The following is a 16,510-nucleotide window of genomic DNA, read 5'->3' as shown; positions in this document are numbered from 1 at the left end:
CCACATAGAACACAGAACCTACAGTTGCCCATCCACACCCAATAGTTGAAAATTTTAGGGGAGGCCCAACGTAATGTAAATACAAGAATAGGGGAGGCTCAATCACATATAATTAATGTTAGGGAGAAAATTCAATATGTCATAGAGGAGGTCTAACCACATATTTTGAGTGATGATGTTTGTTCATAAATCATTTGATATTGGAAAGACTTCAAGTTTACTTCTTTTCATAAATATCATATATGAATCTAATTAAAGAGGTAAAAAAAAAAATCTAAGGAAATATATAGAAATTAAAATTTCATGGTGAGATTCTTGGCTTGGATTTCTTAGTCATTGTCAGTGAAGGAAATGTCATTGTGGATGCTCCTATAGTTCTATAGTTCTTTTAATCAAGTTGAGCCCCCAAAGAGACGCAGTTAATCCTACGTGCAAGGGACAAGATAGTGGACAATTCTAAGCCATCAGATACAGAATCGGGGATTGGGTCAGAATCTATTACTCTGTTGGGGTCATTGAGGATTTGAATGTGGTAGCCTCCCATCATTGTTATGTTATTCCTACAAAGGTATTGCAGAGTAGCCAAAGCGAGGTAGAATCTATTACAACTACCGAATGTTGGGAAGAGATTTTAATACCCCTATTTTCCCTTCAAAGAAGTTGGGAGGGTTGGAGGACTACTTAGACAACATGTTGGATCTTATAGGCATCCTAAATGGAACAGGACTGATGGATGTTGACCTTAGGAATACACTCTTTACTTGGTCAAACAAAAGGCTCAGAGTTGACTTCATCCAAGTCAAGTTGGACGGGTTCATCATCTCAAATGGTTGGAATATCCTCCCACATCTTTCACTTAAAGTTTGTAGGAACAGGGGAGAGTAGCAAAAATGAAAACAAAGATAGTTTATAAATTAATCAAAACCAAACATTACATTGATTTACTGAGTTGCAACTCATACATTAACCACCATAACATCCAGACTTATATCTTCTAACAGACTCAACATTGCATTCCCTTTACAACTATATGCAGCTAGACTCTCAGAAGAGAGTGAATACAAAACATAGAGTTTTGCATTATATAGAACTTGGCACATACGCTAGACAAAGAGAGAAGATAATAAAAATAGTACTTTCTAAATCACCCACAATCTGTGTGAAATCTGCAGCTGAGACAGTTGACAGGTTGAACGATATCAAATCAAATCTTGTCAAAATCTTTGTCTTCAATGCTGAGAGATATGATGTGCATACGGAGGATATGAGACAAGACAGGTTAGTCAGGGGTAGTTGGGATTATTTCCAACACTCCCCTTTAATCACAACTACAAATTTTAATTTATTCTTGTCATTCATTCTAACTTCATTTTCTGATGCTTTTGTATCTAAATTTTTCAAATACTAGAGATCAAACCTAAGAAATTCCATGATGTTGTTGGCATGCTCTAACCATGAGCTCTAATACCACACGTGGGAACATCAACCATTAGCTTTGATACCACATGTAGGAATAGGGGAGAGTAGCAAAAATAAAAAACAAAGACAGTCTATATTAATCAAAACAAAACAGTACATTGATTTATTGAGTAGCAACTCATACATTAACCACCATAACATTCAGACTTATATCTTCTAACAGACTCAACATTACATTCCCTTTACAGCTCTATGCAGCTAGACTCTCAGAAGAGAGTGAATACAAAACATAGAGTTATGCATTATATAGAACTTGGCACATACAGTAGACAAAGAGAGAAAATAAAATAATACTTTCTAAATCACCCACAATCTGTATGAAATCTACAGCTGAGACAGTTGAGAGGTTGAACAATATCAAATCAAATCTTGTCAAAATCTTTCTCCATTGCTTGTCTTCAATGTCGAGAGATATGATGTGCATACAAAGGATATGAGATAGGACGGGTTAGTCAGGGCTAGTTGGGATTATTTCCAACAAAGTCCTCCCTAGAACCAATTCAAATCATAATTATCTCCTTCTCCAGTGGCACCTTCCCCCCAAAAAAAGGACCTTTCCCCTTCCAATTTGAAATTATGTGGATCCTCTACCCAAACTTCAAGAACGTTGTGGAGATCAGGTGGAACAATTATGTTTATGGCACTCCAATCTTTAGAGATGCGTGTAAACTCAGGATCACTGGACATAAACTGAGAGGATAGAACATATATACCTTTGGTAATATATTCCAAAAAAAGAATCAACTTCTCTTGGAACTTAACGAGATATAAGAATTGATGGCTTTTGGGTAGACTGAGATTGAGTTTTCTCTAAAGGAATCTAAAAGTAAAAATTGGTGGAAGTTTTCTTTTCAATATAGTACACTAATCTTTCCAATATAAATGCACTTCAATATAACACACTAACCAATTGTCTTCCAAGCTTGTTTTGTAACACATAATTCTGTTGTAGTCCAACACAATAATGAACATGAAAAAATATGTATCTTAAATTTATTTAGTTCAATTAAGAAGATACAATCTATAATTGAAAGTGAAAATCAATGGCCAACAGATCATAGACAACGACAATTGAATGCTGCAACTTATAATTGAAAAGCTAAAATAGAAATCTAAAAACAAATAAAAAGAGTATAGTGCTAGCCAAGAACAAACACAGCAGTGTCAAAGGCTGTGTGCTCCTCCACAGCATTTGAAACTTAATTTAGGGAACATTAATCAATTCTATTGAAATGTGAATCCACTCCCATTATGAGCATCTTTATAGCTTTATTTAGAGGAAGTAACAATGAACACAGCGGTTACACACAAATAAAAATGCTAAGGATAATATACCTCCTAAAGTTTGAGTGTAATGGATTTGGAAATATTGGGAAGAAATTATATCACAATTATAAATCCAATCTTAGAAACCACTATTTGTCTCTACTTTGACAACAAACCCAAATCACCTATAATGCCTCAGCTCAAGTAGATAGAAGTCCTCATATTTGGAGGGTAACATATGTCTAATGTCTGCATTTTATTGGAAGGATTTTGGATCAGACCATCTTAGGAGTACCCTGGGATTTTGAGGGAATGTCCTCCAGTTCAAACTTGCTAGTTTTAAGGGCTTCACCATCACCCCAGATAGCGTAGGCCTCTTCACCATGAGCTGCATCATCTCCAATGTCTAGAGCCTCGTCTGACATGCGCAGAGGAACGATGATCTGGATCACTAAGCATATGATGCTCGTCACCACAACGTTCAGAACTATGATAAACAATGCAGCTAAGATCTGTATACCCAATTGTTTGGGACCCGAGCGCGTCCAATGACCGTTGTTATTCTCATATTGGTGCGTTCCGTAGACTAATCCAATTGGTTTTGGATCGAGTGAGAAGTAAATATCACACAAGGTAGGGTGGGCAAAGATGCCAGAAAGAAGGCCTCCAAGAAGCCCGGCCACACCATGAGTGTGGAGCATTCCCAACGTGTCATCCACCTTCCGGAGAAAAGAGAAGCGCTTGTGAAGTATCATCATTGTCATCCATGGAATGCTGCCTGAAAGTAATCCCATCACCATGGCTGCCCATGCTTGTACAACTCCTGCAATCGTTTGTCACACATTAGTTTTTCTAATGAAATGACAATATATTGAAATTATAAGTTAATACAATATAGAATCATAATTTTGAAAACAAAAATATGGATGTTACATATGGAATTAGGTTTCAAGACCAAATGGGTGATGTTGAGAAACCAAAACAATCCAAACAGAACAATGATATCACCTAGGCCTAACCCTATTTTTTTGTGTTGGGTATATGTGAAGAAGAAAGAGAGAGTGAAGAGAAGAGTGGAAAGTGTAACCTGCCCCAGGAGTAATGCAGACAAGACCAGTGATCAATCCTTGTACGGCACCGATGACTGAAGGCTTCCCAAATACAATCATATCGAGGCACATCCAGGTTATGAGACTAGTGGCGGTGCATATATGTGTGTTGAGGACTGCCAAAGAAGCAATCTGATTTGCAGCAAGTGGGGCTCCTCCATTGAAGCCTGACCATCCCAGCCACAGCATACCTGCCCCTGCCAACATTAGCAGCACATTGTTGGGGGGGAACTTCTCTCGATCTTTAGTCGACCTCGGACCCACCTGTGTTAATCCACAAGATTAAAGATTTGATGCTTCCACCATTCATAGCATCTTTAAAAAAAAAATGACTCGATTGTGTAATTTGATCTCAAAGGTGAACAATTAAACCAAGGATACTGTCATCTTAAAAGCTTTACATCTAGTTTAAATTTCGAAATTTTTATTAACTGATTTTTGGTTTAGGTTTATTAGTGAAGTTTCCTAAAGAAGATAAAAAAAGATCAAATCTGATTGAATCTAAAAAATTATGAGTTGATCATAGATTTACAATTCTATTAGAATAAACGAAAAAAAAAACTGAAATTATGTGGCCACTATTTCTTATAAATATACTTAAGTCAAAAAGACTCCTTTTAAATGGGATTTGATCCTATGATCAATCTTTGACAGCAATTATTCTACCACTGAAGTACCATAGAACAACGGAAGCATCAAATTGTTGAAAATCTGAAGTCCAACGGTCATCTGACCATTTCTTTGTTGTCTCTTCATATTTGAAGAGTTGAACATTTTGTATAAAAGGATGACTGCAGATTATGTATTGTATGTTGTGAGAAACATAAGATATTGCCTTGCTTTCCTGTGGATGTAGACCGATTGTTGACTAGTTTAAAGAGTAGATAAAATAATAATAAACATCAAAACTAAAATAGAGACAATAGAAAGGAACACATAACACAGCAAATTATGTGGTTCATCATAAAGACTACATCCACAAAAAAACAGGACGAATAGCTTATATTCACTGTTACACCAAATACATAGTTCGCACTCCTCTATACAAATGTTTAGCTCTTCAAATATGAAAAACAAGGAAGAAATGAAAGAGACAAGGAGAAGAAAAAAGCACACAAAACAATTAGACTTCACATTCAATGTAAATATCTATATATAAAATGGATAAAAGGTCACTAAATAAAAGCTCTATATATGGAATGGATAAAGAGGCACGACCTGAAATTATGAAACCATTGCTTAAGCAAAATGCTCTAGCATAAAAAAGCATCAGAATTTAACTTACGATGCTGGATTCACAAGGAACCGCTCTACCATTGTCCTACTAAGGACCCACAAAAATATGAAATCTCAATCTATAGTTAACTCATTTTCTTTAATCAGCTTATGAGAAATGCATCAATAAATCGAAAAATTGAAGATATCAAATTTCTACAATTCATAATATTAGTCTATATTGAATTTCTAGATTAGATTATGTTTTTAATTTTTGCACTAACGTTTCCAATCACACTGTGTCATTCATCATCAGAATAATATGTTTCAAAACGTTGATAGATCATGAAATGTGATTCGTTGATGCAAAAATTAAAAACACAATCTAATCCAAAATTCAATAATCTAAAAATTCATATGTTTTCAGAATCACCCCACCACTCACCCAGTAAGCAGCCGTGAAGCCTGCAATGCCCGAAGAGAGATGGATAACATAACCCCCAGCAAAATCCACAGTTACAACCTTGGTGTGAAAAAATCCAGTCCAAAGGGCATATGTCCCAATGGAATAAGAGAAAGTAAGCCAGAGAGGCACGAACAACATCCATGCCTGGAAATTCATCCTGCCCAGAAGCTATCCAGCAATGAGAATGAGCGTAATGGCCGCAAACACAAACTGGAAGAACAAATTCGTAGCGCTGGGCAAACCAGTGGGAGACCACTGCCCAAGAAGATCTTGTTGCCCCAATGCCAAAAACTCTGGCCTCCCCCAAAATCCCTCAATAAGAAAATGATTGGGATTGAATGAAAGATCATAAGCAAAAAGCGCCCACATAACAAGCACCACTGCAAAAGCATAGAGCGCCATAAATGCAGAATTGATGGCCCATTTCTTCTTCACTACGCTCCCATACAGAATGACCAGCCCCGGAACCGATTGCATTCCAACGATCGTTGCAGCCGTCATTTGCCATGCGTTGTCTCCACTGTTCAGAACCCAATCGTCGGCACTCATTTTCGCAACAAATACTTGATCTTCAGATCTAATTGCACAGCTTACACAATCCTACCTTCTCTTCAAATTATTCACATTCACACATTGTACAGCTCTCTACATGAGGACTTTAAGTAGAGAGACGTAGCAACATGTTGTGGAGGTTTCAATGTTTTTCGCTTGTCAGATCGAAAATGTTGAGGCCTTGCCTTTCCTCGTAACGTAAGTTGTTATTTCGTCGTTTGGGATAAACTGGATTGGTGTTGAGAATCGTTCCCGATTTTCCTTCGCATATCATCTAATATTCTTCTGTTGATACTGCTATCAGTTCTTTTGAATTTGTTCGTCGTATGACAACTAATTCAAAGCCCAAGTTACGTAGCCTATGTAGACTTTTGAATGATTTTTTTTAATTGAAAAAAAATTCATAAAAGGAAAACAAGAATTAGACAGTCAACAGAGTGTCAAGAGGAATACAATACAAACTGACCATAAATGCACAGCAGCCCACAAGTAACACAGAAAAGACAGACTCCACATAGAACAAAGAACCTACAGTTGCCCATCCACACCCAATATTTTGAAAAGTTTAGAGGAGGCCCAACGTAATATAAATACAAAAATAGGGGAGGCTCAATCACATATAATTAATGTTAGGGAGAAAGTCCAGCATGTCATAGAGGAGGTCTAACCACATATTTTGAGAGATAGATGTTTGTTCATAGATCATTTGATCTCAAATATAGAGAAATTAAAAAAAAATTGTTGAACAATATAGTTAAGTTATAAAGAGGTAAAGCCCAACAATTATCAAATATACTAACTCACGATGAAATCAAAGTCTTTACAATTGTTGAGTGTAGATTTTACACAAAAAAAAAAGGGAAAAACGACAAGAAAAAAGATGTTCAAAATGTTGCAAAAGTTTTGAGTTTCAAGAGTAGAATATCTTGATCCATTGATAAGAAATTTGAAGAAGAGCGATGATGTCTTCTATTGTAAGTCTAGAAGTAGAAAAAGTGTCAAAGTTCTTTACTTTCATTTAATGAAATTAGTCTAAGTCTTTACTTTCAATTTAAATTAATCTAAGTAGAAAGACATTAATAAGGTTTATGGAAACAAGAAAGGCTTTGATGACAATATAGTAAAAGGAAAATACGTATTGATATGTAGGGATCCTCAATTTGGTAAGATCGAAGATGGTGTTAGAAAGTTGATATTAAATTTTTGACATTTATAGTTAGAAAGTTGTTATTAAATTTTTTAGAGTAATACTCCTTATTCATCAAATACTAGAGATTTTCTCAATCATAGGATTAGACCAAATGATTATGAATTGCATACAAAATATTGATTAAACACAACAAAATGTGAAAAGTATGTTACAGTTTGTTATAGCAATCCTCATATCAAGATTGAGAAAATGATATTTGAAATGAAAACGTCATGATATGTGAAGTCATGATATGTGAAGTCAAAATAATTGTGTTGAAAATGTACCTCCTATAGAACTTAGGTGTCTTGCATGCCTTAGGTCTACTAGAAGGTTAGATTTAAAAGAGGTTTCTTTGGTACACTACAAGTTGTGTCTTAGGTGCCTTAAGTGTATTAGGTCTACTAGAATTTTTGGTATGGAATATGTGTCTTAAGTGTCTTAGGTTTACTAGAAGAATGTATGTAATAGTTAGTTGTAGATAATAAGTTTAAGTCTACTACATAAAGTCTCAAATTAATTATGACAAAGAAGCCAAAAGATTATATTTTGTTAGTAAATGAATTTGTTGCTATGATATTTCACTACAAAATAACCTCAAGACCCTCCCAATGGAAAAGTAGGTAGTTTATATTGAGTAAATCATGTGCTCGGGATCAAAGAAGAAAAGTGCCAAGAATTACTACCAAATTGTTGAATGCTTTAAGGTTCTTGAATCTCTATCAGAGAGCATATTTGTGTAGCAGTACCTATAAATGAGCAAAAGATAAAGTAAGGTATTGACAAATGGATCACCCTCCCAAGTCCAACAGAGCCTAAAGTGCGGAGGAACTTAATTCTATTGAATTGATTCTTGTTTTTTGGCCATATCCAACATCAAACTTGAGAATTAGAATTGGCAATCCTACATGGTTTGGTTGTCTGTTGATTTGGGAACCAACACAATTGATCCCATCCTAACCAAATCCATTCTCAGAAAATCATCAACATCAACACCGCATAAGAATTTATATAATTGCTATGAATTTTATCCCAAGGATAATCATGTTACACAAACCACATCCAATATAATTTAGAAACTAATGTTTGGCTATTAAACTCAAAGTACCTAAAACCAAGATCTTTATTTTTCTAAGGCTTGCAAACTTAGTCCCAACAAATTAGACCCTATTTTTTGGAGGCCCAAAGAAATTTAGTAGAAAGAGAATCAAACTCCTTTAGAAAAAAATTAGAACTAGATAGCACAAAAGATCTATATATGCTAAGAGCTTGAACCAAAAATTTGAAAAGGGTAAGGTTCCTAGCAAATGATAACCATCATAAATTCTAGTGATTGATGTGCATTTGGAATCTATCAAGAATCCTCTTCCATTGATATCTTTTTTAAGATCACTATTAAGTTAGTACCAGGATAATCCAAGGGAGGTTATCTTAATTTGAAATGTAAAACAAGAGAAATTCTCTATTGGATAGCCAAAGGAATGTTGAAGAAAATATATAAGATTTGTCCTCATTAATCTTTTGAATAGAATTTTCCAAATACATATAAGAAATATTCTTCAAACTAACAATATCCTAAATTAGCAACTCCCAACAAAGTAGTATCATCCACAAAATGAAGATGGGAATGATGATCATGATCCCTAAACACATTTTCGCATTGAATTCTATCATTTACTCTCTTATGGTTAGGGAAACTTCCCAAACCTTTGACCATAAGAATATAAAGATAAGAGGGAAGGGGATCACCTTGCCACAACTCTCTTAAAGACAAAAAAAAATAGAATATTAAATATAATTAATAAGAATAAAGAAAGAAGAAGACACCACACAACTCGTGATCTATTGAATTCACCATGAGAAAAAACTAAAGAAAAATAGCACATTCTTGAAGAAAAACCATCTTATTATTAGTGTTGATTATTCCTTTCCTTGGATATTTATTATCTCTCATGAAAATATTTTATCTAAGAGATATTTTCTTCTCTACAATAAGCTTACTTACGTGTGTTTGTTTTTTACACTTATAGTTGAAGAGATTTGCATGGCATTGTTCTAAATGGAAATTGATCTCAATTGCAATATAAATATGTTCATCTATTATAAGTTTAATAGCCATGGAATTTTCATCTATTTTCTTTCTCTATGATAATTTATGTATTGTATTATATGTTTTGTATACTTGCAACTATGAGCATGTGTGAGCTTGACTTACATAGCTTAACCAATATCAACCTTTCTATCCAAGATATTCTAGTAGCTCTCTGATATGGTATCAAAAATAATTGGTTTGGTAAATTTGTAAGTTTAGTTAAAAAACCATAGTTTGCATGATTTCAGAGTTGTTCTTTTGTATTTTGGTTAGAAAATGTTTCTCACTTGTTACAGAAGACTACTAATACTGTTGGTATTTAGTCTCTATGCATGTGGATCTTTCTTTCGAGCTTCTCTTTATCTCTGTGTGGGATGATCTTCTTTATTCCTATTTTGCACTTCTTTTTGGAAAAAAATTCTCCATTTGATAGTTTAGAAAGGCAATGCGTGCTTCAAAAGAGGCATTTTGATGTTGCAAAAATGTATTTCTTCCTCTTTGTAGGTCAGCTCTTTGCATACGCCTTGCACCCTTTTTTTTTGTGATTGTGAATAAAAGAAGCATTTAATTTTTGTCAACTCATTTGAGGTGAGTCTGGTGAAGGCATGAGTGATTGTTGGCATTGAATCACCAAAGAATCAAGTCATTTAGACTAGTGAATGGAAAAAAACTTGCTTATAACGTGTTTGTGTGTGTTTTTTTATGTTTGCATTTTGATCTTTGCAAGAATTTGTATTAACGGCACCATTTATTGCAATCTCTATTTGACATATTGATCTCTATTTAGACCGACAATGAGAAAAGATATACATTGCATGCATATTTACTACAGAGGCCACATATTTTCTATCAAGGCTGGCCCATATTTAGCTTGTATTCCTTCTTTCAAGGTAATCTATGTAAGGAAAAAATATAAGTGTTGAAAATTGTAGAGAAGAACAAAGTCACTCAGCACTTAGATTTACGTGGAAAAACCTGGTAAAAATATACCAGTAAAAAACCATGGACAAAATATCTTTCGTATTGATTCTCAGGAATTACAGATTTACAACAATCTCAAAACTATACATCAAAACATGACTTCGAGGAGCATAGAACAACCGAGTATCCAAGATGACTCAACCACTACTAGAAGAAATCAATTTGGACTTCACATTCCAACAATCTGCTCCTTAATAGTCATAATTCATCTGATAAAGGTCGTATTTTGTAAGTAGGAAGTGCTTTTTTAAGGTGTTAAAAAAACATGAAATTTAAGGGTGATTTTTGGAAGGAGCTTTCTTCTAATATGCAACAATAAAAAAGGTGTTTCGACTTGATATCAAGGTATTTTAGAGATCAAAAGTGATTTCTTGCCCTTTTGCATTCTCACAAGCCTTTCTACTATCTTGCACATTCAACTTCCATATATTTTTGGAGCCATGTTTTCTTGATTGTTATAAATGTTGACAAAGTTTAAATTGGTATCTTTTGTTGTTTGCATACATAATATTTTTCTCCTTGTTATTTCAATTTTAGAGGTATCTTAAAAGTGAAAATTAGACTATACTTATCTACACACTCAATTATAAAGTGTCAACAATCAATGGGGTTGTTCAAGTTCATGCACTTAACTTATAAAATGTAAAATTTTAGGGGAGCGTATTTATGTTTCACTTCCACATTCCTTATGCATCTATGGCACCTTCAGTTTTTGAGGTAAATCAATAAGATCTTAATTTGAGGTTATCGGTGACATGTCTCCTTACATGAAGGATATCTATTCATTCTATCCTACATCTACATATCCAAAATCTTGATAAATAGCTCTTATATATGCCTATTTGTAGACAAAGAACTATTGAGATAGGAAATGGATATATCCATAATTTATTGTTCATTCCTAACTTTAACAAAAAAAAAAAAAAAAACCTCTCTTGATATATTATCGACTCACTACTTTAGGGAAGATATTTGAGTTTATATATCCACTTAAATGATTATCCAAGATTCACATAGAAAAGTAATTTTGGTAATTGAAAGGTTGATTCACCTTTTCTCATTTCACTCAATGATTCATTCTCTAGGGTTCATTCTCCTTTATCCAGTGTAGACAATTCATCTAGTCTACTTGTTACTCCATCACAATTTTCTTGTAATTCTATGTAGTAGGGTCGTCAAGATTCTCTTAAGGGCTTCACCATCACCCCAGATAGAGTAGGCCTCTTCACCATGAGCTGCATCATCTCCAATGTCTAGAGCCTCGTCTGACATGCGCAGAGGAACAATGATCTGGATCACTAAGCATATGATGCTCGTCACCACAACGTTCAGAGCTATGATAAACAATGCAGCTGAGATCTGCATACCCAATTGTTTGGGACCCGGACGAGTCCACTGACCCTTGTCATTCACATAGTGTCGGGGGCCATAGATTAATCCAATTGGTAATGGATCGACTGTGTATAAAATCTCACACAAAGTAGGGTGGGCCCAGAAAGAATGCCCCCAAGAAGCCCTGCCACACCATGAGTATGGAGCATTCCTAATGTATCATCCACCTGCCGGAGAAAAGAGAAGCGCTTGTGAATTATCATCATTGTCGTCCATGGAATGCTGCCTGATAGCAAACCCATCACCATGGCTGCCCATGCTTGTACAACTCCTGCAAGTGTTTTGTCACACATTAGATTTTCAAATGAAATGACAATATATTGAAATTATAAGTTAATACAATATAGAACCATAATTTTGAAAACAAAAATATGGATATTACCTATGGAATTAGGTTTCAAGACCAAATGGGTGATATCAAAAATATCACCATTGTCCTACTAAGGACCCACAAAAATATGAAAGAAATTTCTACAATTTATAATATTAGTCTATATTGAATTTCTGGATTAGATTATGTTTTTAATTTTTGTACTAACATTTCGAATCACACTCTGTGATTCATCATCAGAATAGTGTGTTTCGAAACATTGATGGATCATAGAATGTGATTCATTGATAAAAAATTAAAAACACAATCTAATACAAAAATTCAGTATATAGACTAATCGAAAAATTCATATGTTTTCAGAATCACCCCACCACTCACCCAGTAGGCAGTCGTGAAGCCTGCAATGCCCGAAGAGAGATGGATAACATAACCCCAGCAAAATCCACAGTTACAACCTTGGTGTGAAAAAATCCAGTCCAAAGGGCATATGCCCCAAGAGAATAAGAGAAAGTGAGCCAGAGAGGCACGAACAACATCCATGCCTGGAAATTCATCCTGCCCAGAAGCGATCCAGCAATGATAATGAGCGTAATGGCCGCAAACACAAACTAGAAGAACACATTCGTAGCGCTGGGCAAACCAGTGGGAGACCACTGCCCAAGAAGATCTTGTTGCCCCAATGCCAAAAACTCTGGCCTCCCCCAAAACCCCTCAATAAGAAAATGATTGTGATTGAATGAAAGATCATAAGCAAAAAGTGCCCACATAACAAGCACCACTGCAAAAGCATAGAGCGCCATAAATGTAGAATTGATGGCCCATTTCTTCTTCACCACGCTCCCATACAGAATGACCAGCCCCGGAACCGATTGCATTCCAACGATCATTGCCGCCGTCAATTGCCATGCGTTGTCCCCATTGTTCAGAACCCAATCGTCGGCACTCATTTTCGCAACAAATGCTTGGGGATGTCTAACCACATATTTTGATTGATGATGTTTGTTCACAAATCATTTGATATTGGAAAGAGGTCAAGTTTACTTCTTTCATATATGAATTTAATTAAAGAAGTTTTAAAAAAAATCTACGAAAATATAGAGAAATTAAAATTTTATGGTGAGATTGTTGGCCTAGATCTCCAACCATTGTCAATGAAGGAAATGTTATTGTGAATGCTCCTAGTAGCTCTTCTAGCCAAGTTAACAATACACACACACCCCCAGAGACTCAATTGATCCTATTTGCAGGGGACAAGATAGTAGATATATATTCGGGGATTGGAACAGAATCTATTACCCCTATTGGGGTCATTGAGGACTTGAATGTGATAGACCCCCATCATTGTTATGTTACTCCTACCAAGGTATTGCAGAGTAGCCAAAGTGGGGCTCAATCCCCTCACAAAGTCATAAGTTTGATGGAAGTCTTACTAGATATCAGCAAATCTAACTCATTGACTCCTCCTTCTCTTGAGAGAAATGATCTACAATTAACAACATAAATAGAAGAAAGGTGGGGGTTAAAAAACTTAACACTAGATTAGAAACAAAACAAGGCAAACCCTTGCATATAGAGACCAACCAAAGAGAAGCAGCCAAAGAAATTGCTAAGGCACCCTTTACATCATTTCAGGGGTGAGGAAGGCCAAAAAATAAAGATCCTCTCTCTCAATATTAGAGGACTAAACAGTCCTCATAAGCAACACATTGTGAAGTGTTTAATTTATGATTATAGGATCTACATTTTATTGCTCCAAGAAATCAAAATGATAAATAAAGTTTTTGCTCAAGTTTTTGATAGACTTTGGCCTAATGCCCCATTTTGCAGCAACTCGGCTAAAGGTGCTTCTAGAGGAATTGCCAACCTGTTGAATCCCTTGGTAGTTAAAGGAAATAGGATTGATCACTACAAAAACAATCTCATTACTAATTTTAACTTACTAGATCTACCCAAGCCATTTGGAACCTCACTAATGTGTATGCCCCTAACTTTGTACTGCTAGAAGGTTTTGTGGGATAAGCTCACATTCTTGGTTAACTCCTTTACAAACAATCACTGGATGATGGGAGGAGATTTTAATACCCCTCTTTTCCATACAAGGAAGTTGGGAATCGGGGAGGGTTGGAGGACTACTTGGACAAAATGTTGGATCTTGAAGACTTCCTAAATGGAACAGGATTGGTGGATGTTGACCTCAGGGATACACTCTTTACCTAGTAAAAAAAAAGGCTCAAAGCTCACCTCATCCAACTCAAGCTGGACGAGTCCATCATCTCAAATGGTTGGAATATCCTCTCATATCTTTCACTTAAAGTCCTCTCTAGAACCAATTCAAATCATAATCATCTCCTTCTCTAGTGGGACCTTGCCCTCAAAAAAGGTCCTTTTCCCTTCTAATTTGAAATTATGTGGAACCTCCACCCAAACTTCAAGAACCTTGTAAAGGCCTAGTGGAACAACCCTATTTCTAGCACTCCAATATTTAGAGTTGCATCTAAACTCGGGATCATTAAAAATAAAGTGAGAGTATGGAACATATATACCTTTAGTAATATATTCCAAAAAAAGAATCGACTTCTCTTGGAACTCAAGGAGATATAAGAATTTATGGCTTTTGGATAAAGTGAGATTGAGTTTTCTCTAAAGGAAACTAAGAGGAGAATGGAATGAAATCTTTAAAAATGAGGAGATTCATTGGAAACAAAAGTTGAGAATTCAATGGCTCTAAGAGGGTGACAAGAATACACACTTTTTTCACCAGTCAAATATGAAACACACGAAAATAGATACCATAAGGAGGATAAAAGATGGCAATTAGAATGTTTGGGAGGATGAGAAACAAATTGGTCATTGTGTTGTCTCTTATTTTCAATACTTGTACATGGATAGGATAGGGGCCATTGATTAGGAGAATGAGCTTCTGGAGGCTATCCCTAGCACTCTATCTATTGAGGATAATGAGAACATGATGAAACTTGTCTCTATTGATGAGGTCAAGAGTGTTGTTTTCTCCTTCAATGCCAATAAGGCCCTTAAACATTTTTTCAATAGTTTTGGTAGATCATCAAGTATGATGTGGTGTTGGTGGTCAAGTATTTTTTCAAGAAAGGTAAACTCTTAAAGCATATCAATACTACTTTCATTACCCTTATTCGTAAAAAAGAACAAGTGGAGGACTTAATGGATTTCCGACCTATCAATCTATGTAATACTTTATATAAGATCATTTCCAAGGTGTTGGTTAATCAGCTCAAACCCTTTCTACCAAAGCTTCCATCAATCAGAAAGGTTTTGTGCAAGGGAGGCAGATACTTGATGTGGTCCACACTACTCATGAAATTCTTCACTCCATGGAGAATAATAGTAAAATGGGAATAGTGCTCAAACTTGATACCACCAAAGCTTATGACTACATTTCTTGGAGCTTTTTGTTTGCCACCTTAAGGAAATTTGGCTTTAGAGACAATAGTATACACCTTATTTTAAGCAATGTGTGATAACCCCATGTTTTTCAATTTTGGTTAATCATGGGGTGGCCAAAGGCTTCTTTAGTAGTGAAAGGGGGTTTCGACACGGCAATACCCTCTCCGCGTATTTATTTATCCTTTCTACTGAATTTCTCAAAAGAAATAGATCCATAGACTCATTGGTCAAAACAAGATGAAGGGTGTAGACACCTAAAATTGTCCTATCTAATTAATTAAATAAATATTTTATTTATTTAATTATTTTAGCCTAATTCTTCTATTAATTAAATAAATATTTATTTATTTTATTAATTCATTTATCCTCTTCTAGCCTTATTTCTCATTTAAATAAATACATTTATTTATTTAAATTACCCTTTTCCTAAATTAAATAAATATCTTATTTATTTAATTGATCCCACTTCTTCTACAAATTAAAGAAATCTTTATTTATTTAATTAATTCATTAGCCTTTTCCACATATGACACATGTCATTCATCTCTTAATTCCTACACTACCTACCCCTCTTATTATTTTCTTATTTCCTCTACCTACCCTCTAATCATAGCCGACCTCTTTTACACCTCTCAATCTTATCCCTCCATTTCTTATAGTGTCTTCTATATAAGGAGATGCTTCTTTCATTATCAAACCCTGACTAACTCACTATGAATTCAGCCCCGACTACGCTTTCGAACTTGCATATGCAATCAAGCCTACTTGCAACCACATTTTCGCTCTTTGTTGAGCTCTTGTGCACATAAAATCTGAGAGAAAATATATCAAGCAAGATCAATGGAGATAGGATGAATGAAGATCCAAACCCTATTGGACATATGATGGTATAATATTTGTGATTTCATTTGATTTGCATTGTCTTAGGTAATCTTCATATGTTATGGTGGATCTTTGTTGTTGTTAGGCTAGGGTTTTGTAGTTGAATCCATTTAGTCTTTCAATATTGTTATTA

General features: G+C 35.1%; 2 pseudogenes; both read right to left on the bottom strand.

Moving 5' to 3' along the window:
* Positions 1–2,735: 2,735 nt before the first annotated feature.
* LOC131078890 (ammonium transporter 2 member 5-like) lies at positions 2,736–6,087 on the bottom strand (annotated as a pseudogene).
* Positions 6,088–11,489: 5,402 nt separating this feature from the next.
* On the bottom strand, positions 11,490–13,022 carry LOC131078873 (ammonium transporter 2 member 5-like; annotated as a pseudogene).
* Positions 13,023–16,510: the final 3,488 nt, after the last annotated feature.

The sequence above is a fragment of the Cryptomeria japonica genome, chromosome 2, assembly GCF_030272615.1.
Source record: "Cryptomeria japonica chromosome 2, Sugi_1.0, whole genome shotgun sequence".
Taxonomy (NCBI): domain Eukaryota; kingdom Viridiplantae; phylum Streptophyta; class Pinopsida; order Cupressales; family Cupressaceae; genus Cryptomeria; species Cryptomeria japonica.
Note: the sequence above shows the minus strand (reverse complement) of the source record. Positions and strands in the feature narration are given on the sequence as shown.